Raw genomic sequence first — 11389 nt, 5'->3', positions numbered from 1 at the left:
CCTTGTGATGTTTCCTTAAAACCCCCGGCCAGTTTTTTTTTTTTTTTTTTTTTTTACTGCCGTTTTCCGTTTTTAGGCTCAGCTTGTTTTCTGTTTTAAGCTTTATGCACAAGGATAGAGGGGGGGGTGGGAAAAGTGACCTAAAAGGGAGATGAGTGATGATTCTAAATATATATAAATTGTCTGATATGATTTACTCTGTGTTTAAATAACACTGAGTGTTTTGGAAGTGAGAGGATAAACGGGCTTTTTAATGTTCAAGCAGATCTCTTCTTCAAAGCGCTGCACAATGTAATGCTTTAATTATTTTCAGTGGAGAAAAAGACTGGGCTGTAAGTAAGCCACTTGGGCCATCTTACCGCAATGTGCAGTTAGTGATTTGGCGTTGTCTCGGGGATATTTGCAGGGCCCAATGTTTAGGAGGATCTGGTTCACGTATTCACATTTTAATAAGCCGTGACTTATTAGTTTTTCAAGAACAATCTAAAACACGACTTAATCAGTTAATAGCTTTTTCCCCATTTCATACCGTTTCTGAACTCTTCGTGCTTTGCTAGAGCAGGGGCGCAACACGTCGATCGCGGAAGGTTTTGAGTGACAAACTGAACGCCGCCAGGACGCACGTCCTCTTCCGACTCCTAATCAAAACGTTCGTAACTTTATTAAAGAACAACAGAAAAAAAAAATCAACAAAACAAAACAATAATAATCTCAGTGATTATTGTTTCAACAAGGCGTTGCGCAATTCTGTGCGTTTTGGTTCATTACCATAATAACTAGCAGAGCAGGAGTTTAAAATTAACTAATCAACCACCGCTGTCTTTGGGGAGCTCTTATTAATAATCGCAAAAATAAATATCAATCCTGAAAACCTAATATCGTAACGGACTGAATGTTATGTTTTTAATGTAGTCCCTGCTCGGCTCGTTGCAACGGGTGTGCTTCACCCGGCTAAAAGGGTTGTTTTACTTCTGAACAAACTTGGACTAATTATCTCGTTCTTTGTGAGTATACGTCATTCACAACAAACAAATGGCTTCTACCGCGATAATTATGTGAAATGAAATTAATTGTCTAATATAAAAAATAGTTTGGTGCTGTCGGGCTCAGAGTCTGAGAGGCTTTTCCTTTATCAAACTTTTTTTTTAGTGGAAATATTGATGTTGATGAGACTTTCTCCAAAATGACCTTTTTTTAACCTTTAGAGCTCCACTGTTGAAAATGAGGCTCTAACATTCACAAATGACAGTGATGTTGAACCAGTCCAACATCTGGTTTGAGGTGATTCCTCTGGAACCTGTTGGAGGAAAAGTATCCCAACTTCAGAAGATGAGCTTTAACCTAACAGAGCTCTGTGGTTCCTCCTATCAGTATGAGAGTCAGAGTGAGGAGGCGCCATGTTAGGAAGATGAAGTGGAAGCTGCAGGATCTTCAGAACAAACAGGTCATGATGCTAGGCTACTGTTTATCCCTCTGTCTGGACACAGGATCAATATAACCAGTTTAAAAGCTAATATGAATGGTTATATGCCAGACATGGAAAACTGGGATGCACTCCATGCCATGATGTTCAGAATTTAGGTCTCATGGCATCTCAAGGTGTCAACATTGCCAGTCAATAGGCTGAGGGAAATACAGCTCCATTTTGTAGCAATTCAAGAGCTACCCAGCTTTTATCGCTTCGCAAAAAAATTAAACAGCACAGAAACTCCAAAGCACACAAAGAAGCACGCATGGCTCTAATGTGTTTAGAAAACTCTCGATTTAGGCAAAGCTTTCTGACCATTTTTTTTTTTAAAGAAGACTAAAAATATGAACTAATGTGAAGCACAGACCATATTGTATTCCTGTTTTGTGTGGATGAACAAAAGTTCATCTTGAACTATTTCTGGCTCCTGCAGTCAATACTGCAGCAGGTGGGTGAATAGCCAGAACATAAGGAAGAAAATGAGAAAACCGAGCCTCCGGAAAATTCTCGCTTCCAGCCCAGCCTCTCTTTACCCGTGTCAGTGAAAATCGGGCAGCAGATCAGGATGATGTCCCCTGACACACACCAGTAGTCAAGGCAACAGAATAGTAAAACCAGATACGGTACATTAGGACCAAAGAAAACAAAGCACGTTTTCAGCAAGTGCTTTTAAAATGTTCAACTTTAAGAGCTGCCAAGTTGGAAGCAGACACTTTTTGTTCTGCTTCCATTTGCTTCAGTTTTGTCTTTTTCCCCCCCTTTATTAAAACTAACATTTTAGGCAAATAGCTAATGTTTAAAATGTCAAATGAATACATTTTGAATGTATTGATTTCATAAACATCTGAATGTATGAAACTTAAATTTTAGTTTGTAAATTTCAACATTTCAAGCAAGATTTAACCTGTTCAGTAGAAATGTTCATTGGAGTTCACAGGGAAAGCAGCAACCAGGTTGTGCTCATCGAGTGCACAGATTCCTTCGTGTGGATTCAGGTCATCAGGAGGTGTGACCAACTCTATTATGGCAGCTGGAGCATCCAGTTGTGTGTTAATACAATTACAATGTGAAAAGACATCAACAATGACCTTCGAGAAGTACCTAATCTGGGAAGGGTTTCAAGACTTTTTCTAAACAATGCCATGCCCATCATTTTAGTTGTCTGGAAGATGAATCCTCTTTTGAAAAAGAGGACAGCACAACTTAGGTTTCCAAAGTTGCATTTGGGGAAATAATAAGGAATAACACGACTTCATCATGTCCATAGTGGCAGCTGTGTGTTTTTTGCAAAGCCCTCTGCAAAACTGTGGGGGTTTCGCAGCACGGAGGTGGCTACGTCATGGTTTGGGCTTGTCTTGCAACCCAACAACATGGGCACCTTGTAGTTATTAAGCTGACCATAAACTTTCTCTATATACCAAATATTTTTGGGAGTCAACTGTGAGGCCATCTGTTTAACAGCGGGAGCTTGGCCAGAATCAGGTCATGTAGCCAGAAAAGCAATCCTGAGGTCAGAAAGCTGAGAAACGGAAAGTCCTGTAGAAAAAATGACAACTTAAAGCCACTGATGCTGGTAAATAGCAGATCTATTTAAGCTGGGTGCACGTTGATTTATTAGACACAAAGAAGTGTCTGCAAGTATAATATATATTTTTACCATTTCACTATAATAAAAAAAGATGGAACTAGTGAAGCCATGGTGTTGTTTTTTGTCAAACTGTATTATTACTGTTATTCAAATTATTTTTAATTGTTCAATTGTGTCAAAATTTGGGATGAACTCTCCTCTGTGACATCTAGTGTCTTAATAAACTTTTCAGAGGAGGTGTGATGTGTGAGAGTCCAGAATGGGTGTTGTCCGTCTGTAAAACCCGCCTCTGTCGGGTCTTGGCTTGCATCAGAAGTCCAACTGACCAGACTGTGACACACTGGACGTTACAGTAGAAAAATAATACAGTAAACTCAACTAAAACTTACCTCTGTACAGGTTTGGCTCCTGGTTAGAAAACTGTCCACTTTATTCAGCTCCACTTTCCCACTTTATTCCGTTCCAGGCAGCCTAACTTATACGCGTCAACTTATAGCGGTTTAAAGAAAAAGCAAAAAGCCAAAAATACACGATGCTCCACTGAGTCTGAGCGGCCTCAGGTGAAAGTGAGAAAGAAAAGCCGTATTTGAGCTGCATGGACTTACACGTCTCTGTTTAAGCTCGGCCTCAGCAGTTTGAAGTGGCTTTATCATTTAGTGGAAGATGTGGCACACACACAGCTCGGTTTTCATCCGACTCCACCAAATCAACTCAAAAGGGGGGCTTTTTTTTCTTTCAGAAAACAATTAAAACCGACTCCCAACGGCTGCTGGAACTGTGTAAATATTTTACAACTCATAGAAGCCTTATAAAACAGCAAAGAGAGAAAAACTCCTGCTCGAAGCCCATCGTATACGGAGGGGAAAATATTTACAGTTTCTCGATGTTGCTCCTCGACGCCCCCGCGCGCTGAATGGATCCGGCCAGACTCGCTGCTTCCACACCACCAGAAACACACACTGTGGAAAAATATCTCTGAGGACTATTATTAGCGCAATATCTAAAATAAACTGTGCGCATTTCAGGGCAAAATCGTGACAGTTACGCAAACGTAGCACAAGTGCACCGTAGATGCGAGTTATGAGATATGTTCTTCACTTATCGCTCTGTCTGTTCAGTTCTGTCAGAAGTTGTGGGAAGTTGACAATATACAAGCACGTTTGATAACCAGTTCCTACTTTTCAAACATTTACAATCAGCTTCTCATATTTGATCAGACATGTCCAACTCCATAAATTGATGTGTCACATAACAGTAAACTTATTTCAGAAGTTCAGTTCAAAAAGTGGAACTCATACAGATGATTACACATGAAGTGTTATATTTCAAGCTCTAATGTCTCTTAGCATGTAGCCGAGGAAAACCTAGAGTTTATTTTGTCAGAAATTTTAAATATTTGGAATAAGAAGTCAATGACAATGTTAGTTTCATAAATAAATGTGATATTATGGACTACACTGACTTCACAGCCATACATTGCACAGTCCATGCTTGTTTCTATGAATATCAAAGGAAAATTTAGTGGAAGGAAAAAGTCTGGTAAAAAAAAAAATTAAATGCACAAACAGGAGGGATGAAAACAGCCTTGGTGGGGTTGTGAAGCAAAGTCATTGCTGACTCTGAGACTTCAGCTGAAAAGTCAGAGCTGCAGTAGCCTTCACACACACATTTCTGCTTTTAAACCACTCCTAAACCAGGGACAACATCAGAAACATCTCATTACGGCCAAAGAGAGAAATGGCTCGACTTATGCTCAATGATCGAATATCTTCCTTTTTAAAATATTAAAGTATGTTTTTCATTTCATTTGGAGATCGAGCTCCCAGAGTCAGGAGCATTAACCGGACGGAGTGGAGACACGATTCACATGACGTTTCCTCAAGGTTTGGGGATCCATGTCATCAGACAGTATTTGATTTTTAACTGTTTAAACTTATTCATGAAAATAAATCACTTTTATAATGCTATTCTAATTTATTGTAAGCCTTCTGTCAGGGCCTTTCTGTTGATCCTCCATCAGAAACTTCTCTGGTGACCCTCCAGGCAGGATGGTGTGTATGTCAGCGGTACAGTGGGTGGATAAATAATTAACCATGAGTGTATGTATGTGTGTTTGCTTGTATACGTGCGTGTGTGTGTGTACAACCTGCTGAAGCCTGACACCTGTTTCTGTAAGCACATAGAGTGTTTATCTAGACCTGAGCATGAGTACAATACAGATGGAGGAGGGGATCACAGGTAGTTATAAACACCTGAAGTTGCTTTTGTTGCTGCACCCAGTTTGACACTTGATATTGACAGTCTGATATTGCTAAAATAATGTTTAAATTTAAATATTCTCCTAAGCAGAAAGGGGATGAGATTGCTGATTGGGAGCCTGTAGATGTACATTAACAAAATCGTAAAACTGAAAAACATCAGAAAAACTGTGGACAAGATAATTGTCCAAGTCTATAAACACAATTAGATTAGATATTAAATTCATTACCTTCTAAAAGCATGACATTGTAAAGAGGATGTCATGTTGACCTCTAGAAATAGGTCAACATGACTAATTTAACCCTCCTGTTATGTTCGTTTCTAAGGTACAGAAATAATATTACTGGGTCAAGTTGACCTGTGGAGTGTTTATTCATGCAGTAGAAACCAAAAATATCCTCAAAAACATTTTTGTATCTGATCATTAACTCCAGTACTAACAATTTCAATCAATATTTGTGCAAAGGTGTTTTTGTGTTTCTCACAAATAAAGGATCAATGACAACAACTTACTCATCTACTCATTTGTAATTTACATTTTTAATGTCCACTTAAAAAACCAGCAGACAAAAAAAAAATAATTATCATTGAAATTGATTTTTTGTAGGTTTTTTTTATATTACATTTTGAATGTTTTTTTCAATGGGTGATCTTTATAATTGAACTTGAGACACGTATACTGTTCTGGGTCAAATTGACCCGCTGATTAAAATCAAGACAAATGAGTCATGCAGGGAGTATTTATGTTTTCCCCTCAGTTCTGCTGACTGTCCACTCAGTGTGGGTGGAGTTTGCCCACGGGAACGGAAAAAGTTCCCATCAAAAGTTGCATGAACACCTGCTTTCTCGCAGTTTACTAATGAAGTAAAGAGAATAGTCAGAAAGTGGGCTTGTGTGCGTGCACGTGTGCATGTATGTGTGTGTGGTGAAATGTGGTTCATGGCTGCAAGGAAACATATATAAATGGACATTTTTTTTTATCTTCTTTACCCTTCAACTTGACTGCCAGGCCAAATTGACCCAAACAGTATATGTAAAATGTAGAGGGAGGGGTTGCAAATGTGTAAAATGAATACATTTTCAATTTACATGTACAGTCTACCTATTAAGACAAATAGAAAAAGTTTCATGCAAAAAAAAACAACAACTAACTTTCAACTATTTTTAATTAAAAAAAACAACAACTTTAAAACGGGTTAATTTGACCCGCAACATAACAGGAAGGTTGAAAAAAAAAGTTAGTCAACTTAAAACATTTTTTTTGCTAATTTGTTACATGTAACCAAATTAAGCTTATCAAACTTAATTTATTTACATTTGTTTAACATGGCAATTTACATCCACCCATTATTTTACACCCTTATTCCTAGAAGGGTTGCCAGGAGTGCTGGTGCCTATTTCCAGAGGTCAACATGACAACTTAATACAAAATCAATGTTGCATCAAGAGTTGGAAAAAAATCCCTCCCTGGATGAGAGAGAGAGATGAAGTCATGTAGAAAATTATTAATTTAAGATATCAGTGCCTAAAAGTGACTTGTCTATTCTATTTTATTCTGTCCTATATTATTAAATTATAAGCTTTACTTATCACTCAAAGCTTTTAAATTCATGTTTGTTTAATGAATAATGGTGCTGATGAAATCGATGTCCCTGAAATTCAGTGTGAATTAAGCCCTGCAACTTAAAATGGTTAATGACAGAATAATTTGCATTAAAATGTATAATATAGTGAACTCAAACGCACAACACTAGCAACACACATACAAAAAGAAAGAAAACAAAACAAAACACACACACCAAAAAAACACCAAAGTTTTGATGAAATACTAAACTAAAAAGTGCAAATCAGTGGAGATGTATTCGTCCAGTAGAGGGCACCAGCTGCTCTCCATTCTGCTTTAACATAATTGTTACTGGAAATTAAGTAGGTCGCATCTGAAGCTCCTCTGATAGGTGGGCTTCATGGGACGAGTGAGGCTGAGGCTGGCTTAGACCCGGTGGGGGGTGGAGGGCAGTTATCATGGGGACAGTTTCCCTCCAGCCAATTATAAAGAAGTTTACCTGCTAGGATGTAGTGGTGCGATGCTGTGTCATACCATCCTATTGATCACAAATAGTTTGTTACATCACATTTTTACCACCAAAAAAAACCAAAAAAAAAAAACTTCACATTAACAGCTACATTAACAACATTCCTAACGTAATGGCCTAAGTCCTTTTTTTTGCTCAAAAAGTGATTTTCAGAATATGACAATATAATAACAATAATAATAATAATAATAATAATAATAATAATAATAATAATAATAATAAAAAAATTAATAATAATAATAATAATAATAATAATAATAATAATAATAATAATAATAATAATAATAATAATAATAATATCTACATAGAATCAGAAAGACTGTTTCATACTCAAGGTGTTTTTGTTTGTTTTTATTAGATCTTAACATTTCTCATCGTTAAACTCTTTCTACATCTCTCTGACCCTTTGTCCTTCCTCTGGGACAGCAAAGTAAATTTACTCTTCCGCTTCATTCTCAGCAAGACCTTGGTTAGCTATTGAACTGACTATCTTTACATTTAACAGACTGAGGGGCCATTGCCCCCATCTATAGTTACAACTGATGATTCTGCTGGATTCACGGTTTATCTTGACTGTGGTGTGGCAGTGTTCCTTTAAATGCTTTTGAGAGCGTTGCAGACATAGAGGTATTACGTTAACGTAATAGCAACATTAGAAGAACACAAAGATGTGTGAGGCTATGCAACAGCAATAAAACATGAATATGTTTGAAGCCTTTTTACACATTTTGAAGGGGTTCAGGTGAGTGTAAACGGCACTCTGATCACTTCTGTCTGATCTCAGGCCGACTGGTGAGGACTGGTGCACCAGTTTAACTCTACCACTGCAAACAGTAGAAATCTCCTGAAGGTATTTGGCAAAACACACATAATGCAAATACATTAAACATTTAGCAACTACAGAGCTTTACCAAAACTGAAAATATCATGGAAAACAAATACCAGACAAGATTTTATGACTGCCATTTTTATTGCATGCATTAACTTTTTCTCAGGGTAAATGCTGTCTTAAAAATCCAGATTTGTTCAATTTAAGATAGAAAGTGCAATTATATAAGTAGGGCTCAAACAGTAGAATTATTTGGTGCTGATAAGCGACATAAAACCTTCACTTTTCTTATCACAATTGCTCTCCTGCACTTTTTATTGCACTCAATCGACTGCACTGTCTGCAAATAAAGCTGTTCATGAGAATGGGAAAAAAAAAATTTCTAAAATTGTTTATTAAATTTAAACGTTATCCGTAATGACACATTACAATGATTAGATGTACCAGGAAGTAAAATTGACCATTTTAAAACTGGACAACAACCTCTCTTTCCGTCTTGTTAAATGAGCTGATTAAAATGGTTAATTATGGGATATTTTATCTGTTATGAATGACCTTTGACCTCCTTCTGTGGAAAGGTTGTATCAGAGCAAACATGTCTGGTTTAAAGTGTCTATCATCTGTTGATAAAGCAGGAGAACAATATGGCGAATCAGTTTATGACACAGCGATACCCGGTGCATGACTTCATTGTGACTGGACTTTCAGTCAATGTTTGCTCAACCTGATTGACTAATAGGTGAGCAAACTGCAGGAGAAAGCTGCATGAAGTGATGCAGAATGCTTGTCTCAGGTGATTTATGAAGCTTTCATTGTCTCGTTTCTTTGAGATGCATCTTCATCTAACAGTTAACATCACTTCCAAAACTGGATCCAACTTTGCTCTTAGATACTTCAGCAAAAGTGAAAAAACAGGAACAATTTTCTCTCTGAAAGGATATGCCTACTAATAATTGAATGAAAGAATAAATGTGGCAAAAAGGAAAAGACAGCAGAGCTTAGAGAGAAAGGATACTGTAAATCAAAATCAGCTTTAGTGTCACCTTGCTAGAGACACACGGACAAATTGAAATTTTGCTCCTCACGGAGTCACAGTGCAACACACGTCTAAAAGAAAGAACTAGAACAACAAATGCAGGTGTGTTCCCAACATAGGAAGGCATACCGATTTATCTTCTTCAATGAAGACAAAAATGTACCATGTATTGCTACTTTAGCTAAAAGAAAAAAAAAAATCTTAGTTGTGCCCCCCTGAAACTATTACTGGCCTTGTCTGGCCACCCCTATGAACATTTTCTGGGAGTGCAACTGAACAAATGGGCAAAAAAAAAGAAAACAAACAAAAACACGCAAAAATATAGGTCACAGTGACTGAATAAAGAAAGAAGTGGGAAGCAAACAGATAGACAAGCTCATAAAGTGCTGTTATTCTAGAAATAGAATAGTAGAACATTGTAGATATATGTCTTATTAGTTCAGTGGGAGCCAGGTGAGAGAGCTGGGAAGCAGTTGAACTTCCTCCCATGGCGGATGAGACTGATTGTGGCTCAGAGGTTTCACAGCGTCCCAGCAGGCTCAAGACATTTTGAGATGGGAGGGTGGGGTATGTATATGGAGGATAACATGAGCAGTGATTATTTTTGATATGGGTGGCATGAGTTTCTGCCCTCGGTGAACACACTGGAGAGTGCCACAAGGCAAAACTTAAATAAATAAATTTAAAAAAGTGTTATCAGTGGCTTTTGATGGACTGGTAGCCTCTCCAGGGTTTATGCTGTCTGTTGCTCAACAACCGGTGGAGACATGACCCTACGAGGGCCAAACAGGTATGAACATATGAATAGATGGACACATGTTAGCTATCAGTTGTTTATTTCATTTCTCTAACTATCTAGATAAACTTATAACAATTTTAATTGTAAATTCAAAAAAATATGTCTTTTTTTTTTTTTTTTTAGGCCAAATTGCTTCACTGAGGGACAACTACTATTAATTTCCTTGTAGGAATTTTCAAGACATTAAAGTCGGCCAACAAACAGGATATGAGTATAATTGTTATATGTAGAAATATTTCACATAAGATATTTATTCCTTATTTGTTTCAACCCATTACATTTTGCACCAAATTCTAATCATTCGGTTTCCTAATAAATCTCTTCTAATTACGCGCTGGAGGAGGTAAACACCCGGACAGTTCGGATATGAATCTGCAGTCGAATCATGCTGAAAGCCTAGTTTGAAACAGCAGTTTTCTGAACTCTTTGTGAAACGACTGAGAGCAACAAGCTGTACTGCAGGTTGAGAAATGTGACTAAGAAGTCTCGAGATAAGCCCTGATTACACCGTGCAAAGCACACAGCTGATAACGCTAAAACTACTGTCTTTCACAAATCCTCATGTCATGTTCCATCTGAAAATATCACAATCAGGAGACTACACAAAGATGCATTTTATGCTTAAAAATATGAAGCAAACAATTGTTAATAATGATCGTTTTAAACAACCAGTGTTTCCAGCTGATTAAAGCACTGACCTTTGAACTTAATAACTGATTAGGTAAGAGCTCCTATTGCTGCCAGGCAGGTTTTCTGCAAGTTTTCTTTTTTGGTATCACAAATTACTTTCACCATATAGTTTTTTTGTTTTTGTTTCTTTTTGTCTGGTTATGAATAATTTCCTCATATTTGTTTGGTTTCTCAGCTCTTCCGTTTTAATTTTCTGCTTATTTTATTTTCATCTGGAGCCGCTGCCAGATTTCACAAGCTGATTGCAAAAGATGTGAGCAAATAGATCGGTTGTTTATAAAATCCACTTGCCCTGATAAAAAAAAAAAAAAAAAAAAAAAAAAAAACCAAAAAGCAGGTTCACTGCAGCCTTTGCAATCACAACAAAGAAAAAAAGGTCGACCGCCAAAATAAGTCCAAATTTTGATGAAAATAGGTGTTCATGGAAAACGAATAAAGTGTTTCTGTCCATATATTAGAATATCTTTGCAGATTGTCTCTGCTTTTAATTTTTTTTTTTTGTCACTCTTACACATTGAACTATTTGTGTTGTTATACATCAATATTCATTCACCAAGGTTTTTAGTTTTTTTTTTTTTTTTTTTTTTTTTTTTTAGGGAATTTTTAAAAACCATTTTTTTTTCAATT

At 37.0% G+C, this 11389-nt stretch overlaps 1 protein-coding gene across 1 annotated transcript in view; it reads right to left on the bottom strand.

Moving 5' to 3' along the window:
* The window catches only part of hpcal1 (hippocalcin-like 1), a 19666-nt gene extending 15883 nt beyond the window's left edge, over positions 1–3783 (bottom strand). The window contains exon 1 of the mRNA XM_015042704.1: positions 3446–3783. The gene's annotated coding sequence lies outside the window, so the exon portion shown is untranslated. The remainder of the gene's footprint in view (positions 1–3445) is intronic.
* Positions 3784–11389: the final 7606 nt, after the last annotated feature.

The sequence above is a fragment of the Poecilia latipinna genome, unplaced genomic scaffold (genome assembly GCF_001443285.1).
Source record: "Poecilia latipinna isolate Pla-1442-1.1 unplaced genomic scaffold, P_latipinna-1.0 Scaffold599, whole genome shotgun sequence".
NCBI lineage: Eukaryota > Metazoa > Chordata > Actinopteri > Cyprinodontiformes > Poeciliidae > Poecilia > Poecilia latipinna.
This window is presented reverse-complemented; position numbering and strand designations above follow the sequence as displayed.